The sequence below is a fragment of the Nelumbo nucifera genome, chromosome 4 (genome assembly GCF_055504915.1).
Source record: "Nelumbo nucifera cultivar China Antique chromosome 4, China Antique-T2T, whole genome shotgun sequence".
Classification (NCBI taxonomy): Eukaryota; Viridiplantae; Streptophyta; class Magnoliopsida; order Proteales; family Nelumbonaceae; genus Nelumbo; species Nelumbo nucifera.
This window is the reverse complement of record NC_142652.1, coordinates 56,677,663-56,697,035: the sequence shown is the minus strand read 5'-3', so window position 1 is coordinate 56,697,035 and position 19,373 is coordinate 56,677,663.

Genomic DNA, 19,373 nt, shown 5'->3' with positions numbered 1-19,373 from the left:
GATGGGCTTGAGCCAAAAAAACTCGATCCTAAACTAAATTCAAATTGGGCTTAGGTTGAGGCCTCAAGTACTAATCCGATGCAATTTAAGTTTGCCCAACATTTTATGATATATATATTCAACCTATTCTATTTGAAATTGAGCTACAAAATTCAATATGCCCGAGTCCAAGCCTAGCTTGAGCAATGATGGCAACAGAGTGGGTTCAGTGAGGGTTTTGTAAATTCTAGACTCTACTCACCAAGCGGGTTGGATTTTGAGAATCAAACCCTTCCCTACACATGAAAATGCAAAACCCTCCTCTTATTCAAGGGTAGGGGTGGGTTGGGTTTAAAACCCACATCTAATTTCCTATTATTTATTGTTATATAAAATCAATAAATAAGTAAAATAACATAAATAAATAACAAAATTTCTAATTATTTGATTAAGATGTAAAAGAACACAAACTATCAATTGTCCTTTACATCTAATTCAAAATATTATCAAATTCAACTCTAGCACGTAAAGTTTATGTGCTTTCCAATAATATGCAGGTTAAGGGGGTCGGGTTTAGCCTAATACCGTACCCTAACCGTAACATATGGGTTGTAGAATCCCAAAACCTGACTTGCCCCAAAACCCATCCTTCAAACAAAAATACCCACCTCATCGAGGTGGGCAGGGGTGGATACCCACCAGGTAGGGTAGAAATTGCCATCCCTAATCTTGAGATGCGAAGTTAAGGTTGAGTTGGACTTATGTTTGTAAACTTAGGCTTAATCTTGAATTGGATCAAGCTTAAGCTTGAAGTTTGAGACTTAGGATTGGATTGGATTGACCATCAACCCGACCTAACCCACTCAATTTGCACCTAACAGGGACCCATGCGATGCACGGGCTTTGCTAAGCAAAAGCTAAACAATAAAAGCACATGAGAGTAGAGAATTGTTTTATATTTTGACCTTTTAAATAATTAATAATTAGTTATATTTTATATACTACTTTCAATAATTTTTTACAATACAAAAATAACAATAATTAATTTCAGCTAGGTTGTTCATCAAACCGGTGAAAGCGACCAACACGACCCAACTCGACTCAAGTTGGTTGGTTTCTAGTATTTTTGGTGGGTTTTGGTTCAACAATTTCCCAACCTAACCAGGTCGGGTCAATTTCAATTTGGCCATTTGTAAGGTTATTATGTAATTTCAATTTCAATTTCAATTTGTGTTTTGATAAAATTTTTAAGGTTATTACGTAATTATTTAATCTATTTTATTTGCTTTTATATAATATTTAAAATATCCTTTAGTTATTAATTTTTTTAATATTTAAAATTATTTATTTCAATATTACTTACAAATTGAATTCCATAATCCACAAAATTATAAGCTATACTATTATTACATCATTTTGTTATTAATTTTTTAAAATATAAAACTATTATAAATCCAAATATTATGAAATCTACTATAACGATTTTCTACTTTTAATAATTTTTTTAAGTTTGTTACATAATTTCATTATTTTAGCTATTTAAAATTTAGTTATGTTAAATATTTCATTATTTGAAATATTTAGTTATGTAAATATTTAAATAAAATGTAAAATATTTAAAAATTTTCAATGTTGAAATTTTATTTATTTTAAAGTTATTACATAATATTAAATATTTTTTATATTATATTTATCTATTTTTTAATATTTTGTTATTTATAATATTTAGTTATTGAAATTTTTAAATAATATTTTTATTTTTTAATTTTATTATTTGAATAATTCATACAATTATAATTTATATTGTTAGTAAATAATTTCATCATGAATTTCATAATTTCATAATTTATATTGTTAAATCTATGATTTTTTGTGTTTGAAATAAATATTTTAAATTTATTACATAATTTCATTATAATATTTAAATAATTCTTAAATTTTTAAATTCAATCTTTCTTTTGATAGATATAGATTAAAAGTGGGGGATAGGATAAATAGGAATTAGAGATAATTTAGGAGAGAAACTCTCTACTAAATTAGAGATGATTTAGGAGATAAATAAGAATTATTGATAATTTAGGAGAAAGTTGGGGAGAGTGATGCTACTTGGATAGATTAGATTAGATTTTAGTAGAGAAAGATTTTAGGAAGGGATATCCAAAGGGATAAACATAGAAGAAAGAAGGATGGGCCAGGCATGTTGAGATGTCAAAATGAGAGAGGGAGAAGGGAGTGGTGATATGGCTTAATGAGGGAGCAAGGCTGAGAGTTCTGGATTGGGGTAAGGGAGAAAGATTAGGTCATGATGTGGCATGTTTTTACTTTAGTATATGCTAGCGGGGCCCCGTGCGATGCACTGGATGGGGCAATCCTCCCTGTTCCTCGCCCTATAGTCAAGACACTATATCCCATCCCCGGTGGTGGGGCAAGTTTGAGGCGAGGCACTCATTTCCTATCGGGATGGGGAATCCCCAAATTTCCCCACCTCGAGGCAACCACCTAAAAATAATATAATTTATGGATATTTTACAAATAGGACTATGGGAATTTGGGGGTATTTTAAGAATTCGATTATGACAATTTGGGGGTATTTTATAAATAGAATTTTGGGATCCTAGGATTATAAGAATATATGGAAAACTTAGAGATATTTTAAAAATCAATATTAAATCTACTGATATTTTACTTATTTACCATCTTGTTTTGGGGATTATATGCAAACCCCGTCAAAGCAGAAATATTTTTCTCGTCCCCACCTTGCCTCTTCCTCATCCCTATTTAAAATTCAAGAAAACTTGCCACGTTCAGGTGGGGTAGGGTAGGGCCCTAGTTTTATAGGGAAAATTTCCACCCCTACAATTCTAACAATTTTCTATAACTAATTAACTAACAGTAAATTAAATTACAATATTATATGATAATTTCCAAAAAGTTATTAAAATTGTTGTTGATTAGCAAAAACGTATAGTAAAATAGTTATTTACAATAACAATAAATTAATGTGAATTAATGTAAATTATTTACTTTTTAAGCCTAAATTATTTACTATTAATCAAAGTGATGCAATTATAGTAAATTAATGTAATTATGGTAAATCACATGAATTTTAATTAAAAGTAAATCATTTGTTGTTAATTAATGTAATACCAAGTATGGTTGAAGTCAACCAAGTAGCCTAGACCGGTGGGGATAGATTTAATAATTTTTCTAAATTATTTCATAATTATTTATTAAGATAATAATAATAATGGATTGTTATTTAAATAAATATGAAACGATTTCTAATAGATTAATTTTCTAATTAAATTTTCCTAAAATGTTTAATAACTATTTAGTTGAATAATAATAATGGACTGTTATTTAAGTAATTTTGGAGAATTTGTAGATTAATTTCCTTATTTTTAATTATTATTTATTTAAAAAATTATGGATTATTAATTAAAGAGTTTTCCTGAATTATTTGATAATTGTTACTATAATTATTGATTTTATAGAAATTAGAAAATTACTCAAATTAGTAATATCTTTTATGAATAAATAATTGTTGTAAAAATTTAATGAAAATTTATTAAATTACAATGATTAATGTAAATTATGGTAAACATTAAAAATTTAAACATTTATTAATTAACCAATGGTTAGTTTTCACTAATGGTTGGTCAGTTTCGAGTAACCAACTCCCTAACCCGACCGAATCAATTTGGCTAGGCAAACAATCTCCAACTAAACTAAATTGCCTAGGGAACACTCCTAATTTCAAATAAATTAATAGTCTAATCTCTAACAAATAACAATAATTTAATCTCCAATAATAGTGAAAATTTATAGCAAACATACACAATTACTGAAAAAATATTTATATAGAAAATGCAATAAATAACTAACAAAAAGCTTTAGTACCTTTAAATTATTTAATCTACTTCTACTATTTCAATAACATTTATTTTTCATTTATTTACATTTTAAAATATAATTTAATATTCAAATTTTTATATTAAAAACATTTTAAATTTATTTAAAAATAGTATATAAAACATAAATAATACCCTAACCCATCTCGAACAATGCAAGTTTTCTCGAATCCTAAATAGGGATGGGGAAGAGACAAGGTGGGGATGGGTAAAATATTTTTTCTCCAAATCATGGATAGGGAAGGGATGGGGTTTGCATATAATTCCCTAAACCCATTGGTAAATTAGTAAACTATCAGTAGATTTAATAATGATTTTTAAAATATCACTAAGTTTTTCTTCATATTCTTCTAATCCTAGGATCCCACAAATCCATTTATAAAATGCCCCCAAATTGTCATAATCCAATTCCTAAAATACCACAAATTCCCATAATCCTATTTGTAAAATATCCACAAATTATATTATTTTTAGGTGGTTGCCTCGGGTGAGGAAAATTTGGGGATTCCCCCATCTTTGACGAGGAATGGGTGCCTCACCTCTAACCCACCCTGCCACTGGGGACTAGGTGGGAATGGGGTAGAGTGTCTTGACTACGGGGGTGAGGGACAGTGAGGGGTGCCACATCCCATGCATCACATGGGACCCTTCTAGTTATAATTACTTATGTGCATTTGATAATTTTTTTTTTTAAGTTATAACATAATTTTGTTATCTAATCTATTTTTTTGAAATAATATATAAGATATGATTTATTTATTAATATCTTGATATTTAAAGTATTTAAAAATTAGTTGTTTATAGTATTATTTAATTATCTAAATAATATCGTTATTTAAAATTTTAAAATAGTAATTATTTATTAAATTTAATAATCGATGAAATTATAATTTATACTATTATTACAAAATTTCTTTTTTAATTTTGTAAATATAAAACTATTATTAATACAAAAATTATGAAATCTATTATAATTATTATTCTACTCTTAAGATTTTTTTTTTTAAATTTATTACATAATTTCATTATTTTAACTTTTTAAAATTTAGTTTTGTTAAATATTTCTATTTAAACATTTAAATAAAATGTAAAATATTTAATATTTTTTGTTGTTTAAATTTTATTTCTTTAAAGTTGTTATGTAATTTTAAATATTTTGTCACATAATCATTTATCTATTTTTAATATTTTGTTATTTAAATATATTTTTTTATTTTATCAAAATATTATATAGTTATTAAGTTGAACATTCCATAAAATTAAAATTTATATTTTTATTACATAATTTCATTATGAATTTAATAAAAATATAAAATTATTAATAATATGAATATTATTAAATCTATTTATTTTTGTGTTTGTAATAAATATTTTAAAGTTATTACATAATCTCTTTATAATATTTAAATAATTGTTAAATTTTTAATTGTAACTTTCTTTAGATATATATAGATGAAAAGTGGGGGATACATATACTAGCAGGGATCCGTGTGATGCACGGGAAAATATAAAAGATTTAATAATTTTATTTTTCATTTAATGTTGGTTTATAAAAAATAATTATTGTTAATTGAATATAAACAAATATTTTTTAATAAATTTAGATTTAGTAATAATTTGTAGTAATTTTAATAATTTTTATTCTTTTTATTATTTTTAAATGAAAATTTGATTAACTTTAAACAAATAAAGATAATTATAAAAGCTAACATTTTTATTAATTCCACTAGTAATTAATACTTATATAGGAATGACAACAGGGTAGGTTCAAGGCAAGGCACCCCATCCCACTAGTAATTAACATTTTTGTTGTCTGGGTTGACGGTTCAACCGCCTAGGTCAGCGGTTCGCTAACCAAATAAGAGGTTTTTTTGTCAAAAAGCGGTTTTGAGGTGAAATGGTGTCCAATTCCCAATTTTTTCGGTCTAACCATATGGTTTGATTTTGAACACAGTGTCCCCCATTAACCCAATATTCAATTTGATGATAGAAATGATCAAAATGATATATTGAGTATCAACCACATGGTAAATTTCTAAAAGTACACTAAATTGTCTTTAACAAGGGAAAGTAGGAAAATTCCCATATCTCTTAGTCTAAAATATTTTATATCATAGATTTAATTTTTGTAATTTATTTTTTAATAATATCATTGTAATTTATGAAATTTAAAGTTAACTTTTAAGTTTAAATCTTTTAAAAATATCATTGTAATTTATGAAATTTATTTTTTAATAATATCATCAAAAATAGACCCAAATTAATACAACTCGAGTTGGTGGGTTTTCACTAATGGTTAATCAGTTTCGAGTGACAAACTGCGGACTTGACCATATCGATTTGGTTGGTGAAACAGCCTCCAACTAAGCTAAACCAATCATTGAACACTCCTAATTTCAACTAAATTTATAGTCTAATCTCTAATAAATAGCAATAGTTTAATCTCCAATAATTAATGAGAATTTATAGCAAACGTACATAATCATTGAAAATAAGTTTATAATGAAAATATAATAGATATATAATAAAAATACAATAATTACAAAAATATAATAAATACTGAAAATATACTAAATTAGTCAATAAATAGTGTAATCTCAAATAATAATTTAATCTCTAAAAAAATAGTGTAAATTTCAAAAATTAAATAATAGTTGTTTAATCTCCAATAACTATTGATAATTTTATATTAAATAACAAAATAAAAATAGATATATAAATAATTATTGAAAGCGCATTTATAAAAAAAAACAATAAATAATTACTGAAAGTAAAATAAATATTAATTATAGTATATATAAATATATAATGAATATACACTATTATTGTAAAATTATTACAAATAAATATAATTTGTTGATAGTTATTTTCTATAATTATTAATTGATATAAGTGAAATTAGTTATTTACAATATTATTTAGTTATTGAAATAATATTGTTGTTTAAATCTTAAAATATTAATTATTTATTGAATTTAATAATCCATAAAATTATAAATGTACTATTATTACATAATTCGTTATTAATTTTGTAAAATATTAAATTATTATTAATATGAATATTATGAATTCTATTATAATTATTTTTCTTGTTTTAAGATTTTTTTTTAAATTTATTACATAATTTCGTTATTTTAACTATTTAATATTTTGTCATGTTAAATATTTTGTTATTTAAATTTTTAAATAATATGTAAAATATTTAAAATTTTTCATTATTTGAATTTTATTTATTTTAATGTTAATATGTAATATTAAATATTTTGTTATATTATTTAGCTATTTTTAGTGTTTTTTATTTAAGATTTTTAGTTATTGAAATATTTAAATAATGTTTTATTTTTAATTTTAAATTTTTATTATTTGAATAACATTTAAATTGAATAATTCGTAAAATTAAAATTTATATTGTTACTACATAATTTCATGATGAATTTTGTAAAAAACTAAAAATATTGAATTATTAATAATATGAATATTATTAAATCTATTATTTTTTGTGTTTTGAATAAATATTTTAAATTTAGTATATAATTTTGTTATAACATTTAAATAGTTCTGAATTTTTTTAATTGAAACTTTTTTTAGATAGATATAGATAAAAAGTGGGGGAGAGGATAAATAGGAATTAAATATAGTTTAGGAGAGAATCTCTCTACTAAATTAGAGATAAATTAAGAGATAAATAGGAGTTAGAGATAATTTAGGAGATAAATAGAAATTAGAGACAACGAGGAAGTGGGGGAAAGTGGTGCCACTTGGCTAAACATTAGAAAAACAAATCCCTCTTTCTTTGTGGTTGTTAGAAATAGTTAAGAGAGAGAGAAAAACTTTAGCTGTTGGGGGCCAACAACCTATGCTGTTGAGAGAATTTCTAGAAATGCCATATTACCATGAGAATGGGTAAATTAGTAATTACGTCTTAATTTATTTTGACTAAAAACCAAAGCATGGGTATCAATAGGTAAACTGCCCAAAACGTGCCCAGCCCAAAAGCTGTTTCAAGAGCCTATGCTGTTGGGCCCCAATAGCCAAAGTTAACCCAAGAGATAGATAGGCTTATAGCTAGTATCTGATGATCACCAACCCAGCAGAGAAGCAAACCAGGCAGCCCTAATTAAAAGAACATTGCCAAAATAGACGAGTCACTATTTCTTTCATTTCGTACCACAATCATATGCACATTGATGATCTTGTGGTTTCTGTTAGACCAAGTAGCCTACGGCCCTTGATATCATCCTCAACATGTAAGACCATCCATAGGCCAATGGGAATAACCACACGATCAATGGAGTATTTGTTCTATGTGGATCAACATTCACACACAATCGACACCCTTTTTTCAATTACTATTATTATTTATTATTTTCTTATAAAATAAAATCCATTTTGACCTATATCGTTTTAAGACTTGGTCCATTATAGATTAGTCATTGGTTGAGAAAACGTCTTAGGGACAAATATGTCTTCCAAGTGGAAGCTAATCCCAACCATTTTGAGAGATATATGGGCAGTTCCGAACAAACTCAATAGTTATTTGTTCGTCCATCAATTTCCAGGTAGTTCATGCTTATAAGCTATCAAATCAAAATTTTCTCATGTACATCTGTTTGAGACTTGGATTTGGAACTACAAATATACTTTTGGGATTTATATCAATTTAGCTAATGTATCCATGGCTAAAAGTATCAATATACATCATATGATACATAATTACATATCAGTTTGAATAATTTTTATAAAACATGTTGACATGTATAGTGCTAAACACTATTCCCAAAGATGGACAGGTTCAAAGATCGACATTTTGAATAATTTTTATACATAAGTATCGTCCTTTTTGAATTGCATGGATGATACAAAATTTTTGCCCATACTTCAACCCTATGAATATCCTAATCGGGATTTAAAGAACCGATACATACCATACCACATCATATGAAATGATAGTATCAATTATCAGGGTTACCGAAGAAATATTTACTGAGTGTTGGGATATTTATATTAGATTATGTTGCTACCTTGGAATGGCCGAGGGCAACAAGGTGAATTTGTTTCCGAGTCGAGCTGGTTGATTGATGAGCCCGAGGTCCGCTATGGCCGATGGGTGTGATGAGGAGACTCTGACGGTCAAGTTAGTGAGGGTGTGATGAGGAGTGGACGAGGTCTGGGCTGGGACAGCTCATGCAAGGTCACGATGAAGATAAGTGAATACTTGAGAATGGAGAGTCTAGGCCCCTCACCTGTAGGGGGTCACCCCCTATTTATACTTGAGACCGCCTAGAGGTAGGTGGGCACGGACGACCAGGATGTAGTCTGGCCTTGAGGGCGCAGCCATCCGAGGTTGCCGTGTTTGGTCGCGCCATTGGTCCCCCGTCGCATGCCGACCTCTACTCTGCGTGACGCTCTTATAGGATCCACGTTGTACGCCACCCTCAGCCACATGTGAGCATGCTACTGGTCTTCCATAAGCACCTAAATCATTTGCCTCCCACTCTCGAGGCCGTGGTGGAGGTCTTAGCTGAGGACCTTGGCTTCGGTCGAAGAGAGAGTGCCATCCTTGTTGGGAGGCGCTGAGTGGCTTTCTTTGGCGAGGACCTCGGCTTCAGCTTGGCTGGTGAGAGCGGTCTTTAGGTGTGGAGGCGCTGGCCTCAATTTTGGAGATGCTGAGGATAGCCCAACTTGGGAGCGTAGAGTCATCGATTCTGGCTTAGGCTTCATTGGGGGTAGCCTGGTTCATGAGTGTGTGGATGTCGTCCTCGGTTTCATGGGGCTTCCATTGTCTTTGTGGCCGCTATTTTGTTGACTCCGCCTCTTGAGAGAACCGTGGAGGGCCGAAAAGCGCAAAGGCGTTAGCTTTGACTTTAGAGATCTCAGTACCAAGTTTTGTGCAAGTACGAGGCGCATGTGACTCCAGTCGCGTGCTTCACGGACGAGCTGACAACTCAGTGCAATGACCAAGCGTCGGCCCTAGCCGGTCACCATTGTGCAAAGTATGCACGACGGGTGGTCATGCCATGGCCATGCACGAGACAAGTTTCAGTGTCGGGTATTGTCCGTGCGTGAGATGGATGAGTATTTCTTCACGTCCTGTACCGGGGGCTGGTCGTTTAGGCCGGACTAGGGAAGGTCCAAGCTGAGCTCCTAGTGGAGGAGGAAGCTTTAGTGTGAGCTGGCCTCAACTTCGCTCGCCTCGGTAGGAGGATCCTACTATCGACTTAACGTGTCAACTTACTTTCTTGTTCGTTAGCACCAACTTGCTTGTCACGCTTTCACAAGGGTGTCATTGAATGCTGAGGGCTAACTACTTTAAGGAGGCCAAGTCGCTAACAAGGGTGTCGGGCGAGGACCAGACTGGGAAACGGGCTCCAAGGATGGGAGATGCTAGGTGAGTACTAGACCAGGAAACAAGCTCTGAGGAGGGAAGGCACCAGGTGAGAGGGCACTTCGACTGAGAGGGTGCTTTGGCCAAGAGGGCACCTCAACCATAAGTCGTTGAAGGAGACTCCAAGCGAGAGGGCACCTCGACCCTACGTTGCTAAAGAGGACGACATGCGAGGGCCAGTTCGGGGACGAGCGTCGAATGAGGGCCAGTTTGGGAAATAGGCTCCTTGGCCATACTATCCATAAGGATGGCCGGGGTGAGTACTCGCTCTGTTACATGGAGATTTTTGTTTTTCTTTTGCTGCACCGATCAAAGCAGAGAACGGCCAGGGTTTGATCATTTCGGTCATGCGCGAGGAATGGGAGCTGAGGAATGATCTTGAGGTCGAGACCACGGCTGGGAAGGAGCTGTTAAGGAGTTTGAAGGACACGCAAAAGGCGGCGGACGAAAGGTTGCAGGCTTCCAAGGCGATGAGGCTCCACTCCGAGGAGGGGCACGAGGCTGGTAAGAGGCACCGAGGAGGCCCTCGAGGCATGGTAGGCGTTGGTGATATTCAGGCATCTAAGGTGATGAGGTTCCAAGCCAAGGAGGTGCATCTGCCAAAGGGTCACCCTGTCAGGGGGCGACCTGTGCCAGCTGAAGGGAACGCCAAGATCCGGAGGCCGACCTGAAGTATAATTTTTGTGTATCTTGTGCATTTTTGTTCTTGCATTCAGATATAAATTAGTCCTCAAAATTAGGTGTAAATTTGAAGATTAGAGAGAAAAAGGAAGAAGAAAAGTAAGAGCAGCAGTACAAGAGAAGAATATGGCGAAAAGAGTAGGAAGAAGAAGAAAGGATCGAATTATCTTCCCTTTCTTCTCTAAACCCTTTTATTAAGAATTAATGTTAAAGTAATTACAAGTATGCCCTTAAGTGGGTGGCCAGATAGGTAATAACATAAAGAGATGAAACAAAAAGAAATAGCAGGCCCATTGAGAGAGGCCCATTAGCTAACAAGAAAAAGAAAAGATATTACAAGAGAAGATACTAGGACCCATTCGGCCCAGTCTCTTTACACTCCCCCTCAAGCTGAGCATAGATGTCAATCATGCCCAACTTGCTTATATAGTGTGTCATTTTCCCTCTTGGAACTCCCTTGGTCAAGATATCAACCAATTGTTCGTCTGATGTGATGAATGGCAAACAAACTTCTCTTGAGGAAATTCTTTCCCTTATAAAATGTCTATCAACCTCAATGTGCTTAGTTCTGTCATGTTGAATAGGATTATGTGCAATGTTGATAACTGCTTGGTTGTCACAGTAGAGCTCATTGGCTTCTCGTAGTCAACCCCCAATTCTTCTAAAAGGGATCGTAGCCATAATAATTCTAACACACCATGTGCCATTGCCCTGTATTCTGCTTTAGTTGAGGATCTAGCAACTACAGACTGTTTCTTACTCCTCTATGACACAATGTTCCCAGTGACTAGAGCACAATAACTTGAGGTGGATCTCCTATCATCAATACATCCTGCCCAATCAGCATCAGTAAAAGCTTCCAGCTTCATGTGTCCATGTTTGGCAAATAGAATACCTTTCCCTGGAGTACCTTTCAAGTAACATAGAACCCTTTCTGCAGTAGCTAAATGAGTATCTCTGTGAGAATGCATAAATTGACTAATAGCACTTACTGCATAGGAAATGTCTGGCCGAGTCATGCAAAGATATAACAACTTCCCAAGCAGTTTCTGAAACACCCCTTATCAGATAAAAGGTCACCATCTGTAATAGAAAGCTTATGATTGGGATCAATAGGAATGGAGATTGGTTTAGCTCCAAGTTTACCAGTCTTAACAAGGAGGTCAAGGACATATTTACACTGAGAAATGAAGATACCATCCTTAAATCTAGCAACTTCAATGCCCAAAAAGTACTGAAAATCTCCCAAATCCTTGATCTCAAATTCAAAATTGAGAAATCTTTTTAGTTTATTGACCTCTTGAGTATCATTACCCGTGACCACAATATCATCAACATAAAGTATCAAGAAGGTAACCAGAGAGACATTTCTCTTCAAGAACAGGGTATGACCAAATTGAGTTTGTGTGTAACTAAAAGAGACAAGAGCAGCCCTGAACCTCTCAAACCAAGCCCGAGGAGACTATTTGAGACCATAAATAGATTTCTGCAGTTTACACACCTTGCCTTGCATTTCCTTCCCATACACCCCTGGAGGCAAAGACATATAGACCTCTTCATGTAGGTCTCCATTAAAGAAGGCATTTTTAACATCAAACTAGTGTAGGGGCCAATCAAAAGTAGCGGCTAGAGATAGCAAAACCCTAACTGAGGTCATCTTAGCTATAGGAGCAAATGTCTCAAGATAGTCAATACCATACATATGAGTGTAGCCCTTAGCAACCAGCCTAGCCTTAAACCTCTCAATAAATCAATCATAGTGATATTTAATGGTAAACCCCCATTTACAACCCACTGGTTCCTTCCCTTCAGGCAAGTCAACAATATCTCAGGTATGGTTCTTATGCAAAGCATCCAGTTCATCCATCATAACATCCCTCCATTCAGGTTTAGATAAGGCTTTTGATATAGACCTAGGTATCACATGGGAAGAAACCGAAGCAAGAAAAGAGTAGTAGGAAGGAGAGAGAAGGCTGTAAGACAGGTGTTTGGAGATACAGTAGGCTGTACACTTCCGCTTGCCCTTGTGGAGAGCAATAGGAAGGTCATGGTCTGGGAAAGATGTAGATGGGTCAGAAGAAGGATGACCTATTACCTCAGTAATGATGGGAACAAGAGGTTCTTCTGTAGGAGTGGAAACAACCTGCCCATGTCGGAATCTGTGCCTTTCGTACAACCTTTGGAGAACAGGATGAGGAGGAACTACAGGAGAATGAGGTGGAGGAGGAGGAGGAATAGGAATATCAGAGGTAGGTCCAGTGGAAGAAATAGACACCTCATGAGAGGACTCAAGAGGAACAGTTGGAGACATATCAAAGGGCTCTTCAGATTTCTCCCCCATAGGAAAAACACTAAAGAAATGAGTTAACTCAGCAAATGTGACATCCTGAGATACAAAGTGAGTGCCACTAACTGGATCAAAACAGCAATATCCCTTATGTGTGAAAGCATATCACAGAAAAACACATTTACGAGCCTTAGGTTCAAACTTGTACCTTTAATATTCAGTCTTTTACACTTATTTAGTAACTAATTAGACTCACAATTCTTGTATTTCGATTTAGGGCACGAAAAAAGGCGTTAGGTAAAAAATAAGGCTAATCGGGTAAGTTTGCATAGTTTTGGTGCCGTGCACTAATCTGGGCATAACTTTCCCATTCGGACTCCGATTGAGATGATTCAAGATGCATTGGAAACATAAGGAAAATCTCTACAACTTTCATGTTTTGCTTTTTGATAGAAACGGACTGCATCAATGTCAAAATCGAGTCCAAAGTCTAAGTCATATTGTAGAGAAGTCCAGTTCGCAGCAGAAGTCCAGTTCGCAGCAGAAGCCCAATTCGCAGCTGAAGCCCAGTTCGCAGAGAAGCCTTGCAGCAGCCCAATTCGTTGAAGAAGACCAATACGAATGCAAGAATAAGAAAAATCAAAGAGTCCTATCAGATTCAATTTTCTATTGTATTTCTAGAAGGATAAAAGAGATTAAAATTACCAGTTAAATCCACTATATACCCGAAGGGGGTTTTGGAGGACGTCTTAATCCAAGTTAATAATCTGGTCTTTCCTGCCGATTTTTATGTGATTGATACGGAAGAAGATAAATCTTCCAATTCGACTCCAATTTTGTTGGGAAGACCCTTTCTTAAGACCTCCAAGACTAAAATCAATGTGCATAAAGGGACACTTACCATGGAATTTGATGGTAAGATTGTTAAGTTTAATATTTATGACGACGTGAAATATCCTACTGATGATAATCATGTTTATTCCGTTGATGTGATTGATTCTTCAACACAAGAAGTTTTTAAATTTGATGGGAATGATGTATTAGAAATCACCATTAGTAAGCATCTTGAGAAAGAAGAGTTAACCTGGAGTTCTTAATTGCAAGAAACTATTGCAGCATTGAATGGTTCTCTAGAGTTACAACAGTCAAGTAATGCTCCTTATATTATGTTGTTGATTTCTAACAACAAACCTATACCCTCTGTTTTGCGGGCCCCTATTCTAAATTTGAACCCACCCATGATAGATAAAAGGGGAAAGCACCAGAAGTTGCAATTACAAGACCTAGAGGATCCGGTTTATGATTAAACACAGGGAAGTTTGTTTTTTTTTCTTTTTCTTCTTGTTTTTTCATTTATAGTTTAGTTATTTCCACTTTTTCTTTTCATTGGGGACTATGTAAGTTTCAAGTGTGGGGGAGGGGATTTAGGTTGTGTTTTAAAATTTGATTTAGATCGTGTTTTTCTGCATTTTATTTAAAAAAAATTGAAACAGTGTTCTGGGAAGATTCTTGTGAACTGAGTAAAGAAATATGATCAAAGAGTACACCATTCATCTGAAGCCATCCCTTTTAAGCTAATCCTAAATTCAGGTTTAAGTAGATGGGGTTAATATTTTACCATTTCTACAATTGGTAGGACGGAGCATAAGATGCACCTACCAACCAAGAAAATCAATAGTAGGATGGAGCATAAAATGCACCTACTAGCCAGCAATTCAAATAGTAGGATGGAGCATAAAATGCACTTACTAGCTAGCAATTCAAATAGTAGGATGGAGCATAAAATGCACCTACTAGCTAGCAATTCAAATAGTAGGATAGAGCATAAAATGCACCTACTGACCAAGTAATCCTAAAAGTGACATGGAGCATAAAATGCACTCACTTCCAACAAGGAGAAAAAAAAAACAATAAAAAAAAAGAGAGGAAGTAAAAATGCTTTCCCTAGTTTACTACCTGGGTTGTAGTAGTAAAGAAGGGATTGGCTAACAGATGAATTGAGTATAACTTGGTTGTGTTGACTTAAAAGTTCGCAATAACCGACCTAGGACATTTGTGGAAAAAGATGAAGGGAGATTGAGCTTAAAGATCGGTAGGCTAGTTGTTTGTTTTGTTTTTGCTTGAATTTTGTCTTGCCCAAGGACGGGCAAGGTCTAAGTGTGGGGGGATTTGATGAGAATAAAAAGTATCATATTTTTATCCCTTAATATTTAGTCTTTTACATGTATTTAGTACCTAATTGGACTCACTATTATTGTATTTCGATTTAGGGCACGAAAGAAGGCGTTAGGTAAAAAACAAGGCTAATCGGGTAATTTTGCATAGTTTTGGCGCCGTACAGTAATCTGGGAATAACTCTCCCATCCGAACTCCGATTGAGATGATTCAAGATGCATTGGAAAGATAAGGAAAAACTATACAATTTTCATGTTTTGCGTTTTGATAGATTCGGATTGAATCGAGGTAAAAGTCGAGTCCGAAGTCTAAGACAATTCGTAGAGAAGCCCAGTTCGCAGCAGAAGCAAATTCGTAGCTGAAGCCCAGTTCGCAGAGAAGCCTTGCAGCAGCCCAATTCGTTGAAAAGCCCAATACGAATGCAAGAATAAGAAAAATCAAAGAGTCCTATCAGATTCAATTTTCTATTGTATTTCTAGAAGGATAAAAGAGATTCAAATTACCAGTTAGGAGATAGAAGTAGATTAGATCTAATCTAGGCATTATCTATTAGAAAACTGAACTCCCAATGGAGAAAGAACTCCTTAGAGGAGCAAAAGACAGCTCCGTCCTAAGTCTATATAAAGGGGGCAGACTAGCACCTAAGGGCATCATCAAATCCTCTAAGAGAGCAGCCTTTAAGAAGAGCAATCAGCAACCAAGGAGGAAGAAACAGAGTTCGCCCCCTCATCTAGAAGTTGCGATCTCATCATGAAGTGTTTGTAAGGTTTTAATTTCTGGTTGAAGGGTTAGGGAAGCTTTGATTCTATAAACATTGTGAGATCTAATTGATTTTTATTTCAGTTCATTGTTTATGGGTATTCATATGTTTTCTGCGATTAACTGTGAAAATTATTTTTATTGATTAAGCAAAAAGGCGTCCTTGCTCATTCAATGAGAATAATCTATGGCCGATTGAACCTCCAGTTTCGTATATGATTGGTAGGTTTGATCATGGTGGCAACTAACAAAATTTGATTGCAAAAAAGATTTCGATCTATGTTAGGAAAATGTATGATCTGGTTTAAACGGTCCGAGCTTGTGAGATCGTTGACTAGAATTGGGTCTCTCCCCTCTTAATGCTATTAATAGATTAAATCTTAAGAGCTTGTTTAGGACTGTCTATTAATAAGAGAAGCAATCAAGGAGCTTTTTTTGGTTGTCGAATAATATGAGTAGAGGCTGGCTGTTAGAGCTTGTTAATGGCTATAACCAATTTATTCGTAAACATATGAATTTATCCTTGCATCGAGGATTAATTATAGGAATCAAAGCTGAACTTGTCCCTTCAATCGAAAGCTATCTCCCATCGATTTGATCCTTGCTTTCTATTATTTTCTATTATTTTCTTTATTTCATCTTATTTTCTTATCTTCACAACCCCCTACTTCGTTCACTTGGAAATAAATCCACCCAATCCCTGTGGAGATGACCTTGCTCATCACTATCTACACAAATATTTAATTTGAGCAGGACATTTATCTTTGGTTGGATTCGACACCCACCATGCACCCAAAAACACGGAGAGGAAGAGAAAAAATATCCTCATCCGGGAAGAGAAGGATAAAAGGGGTTTTGAAGTTAAGAACCCGGGAGGGCATACGGTTGATAAAAAAGGAAGTAGTAAGAACAGCATCTCCCCAAAATTTTATAGGAACATGGGATGCAAACAGGAGGGATCTAGTAATTTCAACCACATGTATGTTCTTCCTTTTCGCCACTCCATTCTGTTGTGGAGTGTAGGAACAAGAACTTTAATGAATAACTCCAAAAGTTTCAAGATAGGCGGAGAGGGTTTTCTCAAAATACTCCTTAGCATTATCAAAACGGAATATTTTGATCCGAGTGTTAAACTGGGTGAGGATGAGTTTATGAAATTTCTGTACATTAGCTGGTACTTCATCCCTGGATTCATGAGATAAATCCAAGTGTAACGAGAGTAGTCATCAATAAAAAGAATAAAGTACCTGTAACCCCCCATAGTTGGCAAATGATAAGGCCCCCACACGTCAGAGTGAACAATATGAAAAGGAGAAATATATCTTTTATTGCTTACTGAATAAGAATGTCTACAATGCTTTGCTAGTTCACACGACTCACAATGAAGACTCAATAAAGACACTCCCTTAAACATATTTGGAAACAAATGACTCAAAACAAAAAATGACAAATGACCAAACCGAAAGTGACATAACAAGACTTTGTTAACAGACTCTAACAAAATTAACTCTAAGGAAACTCCATGAGGTGGTCCAAAAGCTCTATCCGGTGTGTCCAGCAAGTATATTCTGTTCGCCTCATGGCTACTCCCAATCATCCTCTGAGATTGCAGATCCTGAAAAACACAATGAGTGGGGAAAAAGGTTATGCTACGATTCATGGATTTAGTTAAGCTACTAACAGATAAAAGGTTTGTATTAAGTTTAGAGAATGAAGGACAAAGGATAAATAAAGGGTGTCAGGGGTCTTATATCCCCTTTACCAGAGATGTGAGCAAGAGACCCATCAACAATGGATATTTTTTCTTTGCCAGAGAGAATATGGTATCAGCAGAAGAGATTAGACAGGCTGGTCATATGGTCTGATGCACCAGAATCAATAATCCAAGGGATTTTATGATTACCTGAAACTGAAGTATGATTTGCAGAAGCATGAATACCTGAGTGAGCAAATGCAGATGAAGATGATGTGTTGTTGGAAGAGTAAGATGAAGAAACGGTAGCTTCCAAATGATTTAGTAGTCTCTCATACTTTTCAAAATCCGCCTTCATTGCTGCCAACTGCTCAATGGTTTATTTTTCTTCACTCTCCTTATTTCCTCTTTCAGGTACTGTAGCAACATTAGCTGTCTTAGGCTTTCCTACCTGACTACCCTTCCTAGAGCTGTTGTTATTCCTAAACCTATAAGGAAGAAGCTTCCAGCAAGTGTCCTTTGCATGCCTCGGTTTCTTGCAATATTCACATATTTGCTCATTTTTCTCAATATGACCCTTTGGCTTTATTCCAGTATGTGCAAAGTATTCTGTAGGTGGACTCTACAACTGAACCTGCCACCTACTCTCCTCACTGCTTATCATAGCGTATGCCTGGGAAATAGTAACCTCATCTTTGGCCAGGATATTTTGCCTAATGATGTCAAACTCAAGGTTGAGTCCAGTGAGAAATTCAAACACCCTATTTCTCTCCACCAACTTCCTATACATTTCAGCATCATTCTTACTCTCCCATACAACTGTCTCCATAACATCAATTTCTTGCCATAGGGATTTCAGTATAGAGTAGTAGATTGCTACACTCTTCTCCCCCTATCTTGGGTTCTTCAAGTCATTTTTCAACTTATAGACTCTTGCTACCTTCAACTTCTATGAATAGGTCTCAGTAACACTGTCCCATATCTCCTTAGCCAAAAACATCCAAAGATAATGCTGACTTATATGAGGTTGCATAGTATTGACCAACCATCCTATGACAGTATAGTTCTCATGCATCCATTTCTCAAAGTCAGGGTTTGTCTCTTCGGGTTTAACTTTACTACCTGTGAGATACCCGAGTTTTCCTCTACTACAGACATAAATTCTTATAGACTGTGCCCAAGCAAGATAATTTGTCCCATCTAACTTGATTGTTGTCACACCAGTCAAAGCGGAATCTACCGAGCCAGGGCCGAAAACTGGCACCTGCTTTAACTCACTTTCATATGGCTCCATTAATCAAACGAAAATCAAAGAACCAGAAATTTTGTCTATATAAACTTACTTGAACTCAAACCAGAACCTAGATGCTTGAAAACTAGGGTTTTACTCTGTCCAACTGTTGGGGAGGAAGAGAGAAGATGCAGCCGCTCCTACCAGAGCTTCCCAATCTCTTCCAAACCTGAACCACCCTCTTTTAGGAGTCAAAAGACACCTCCCAAGCA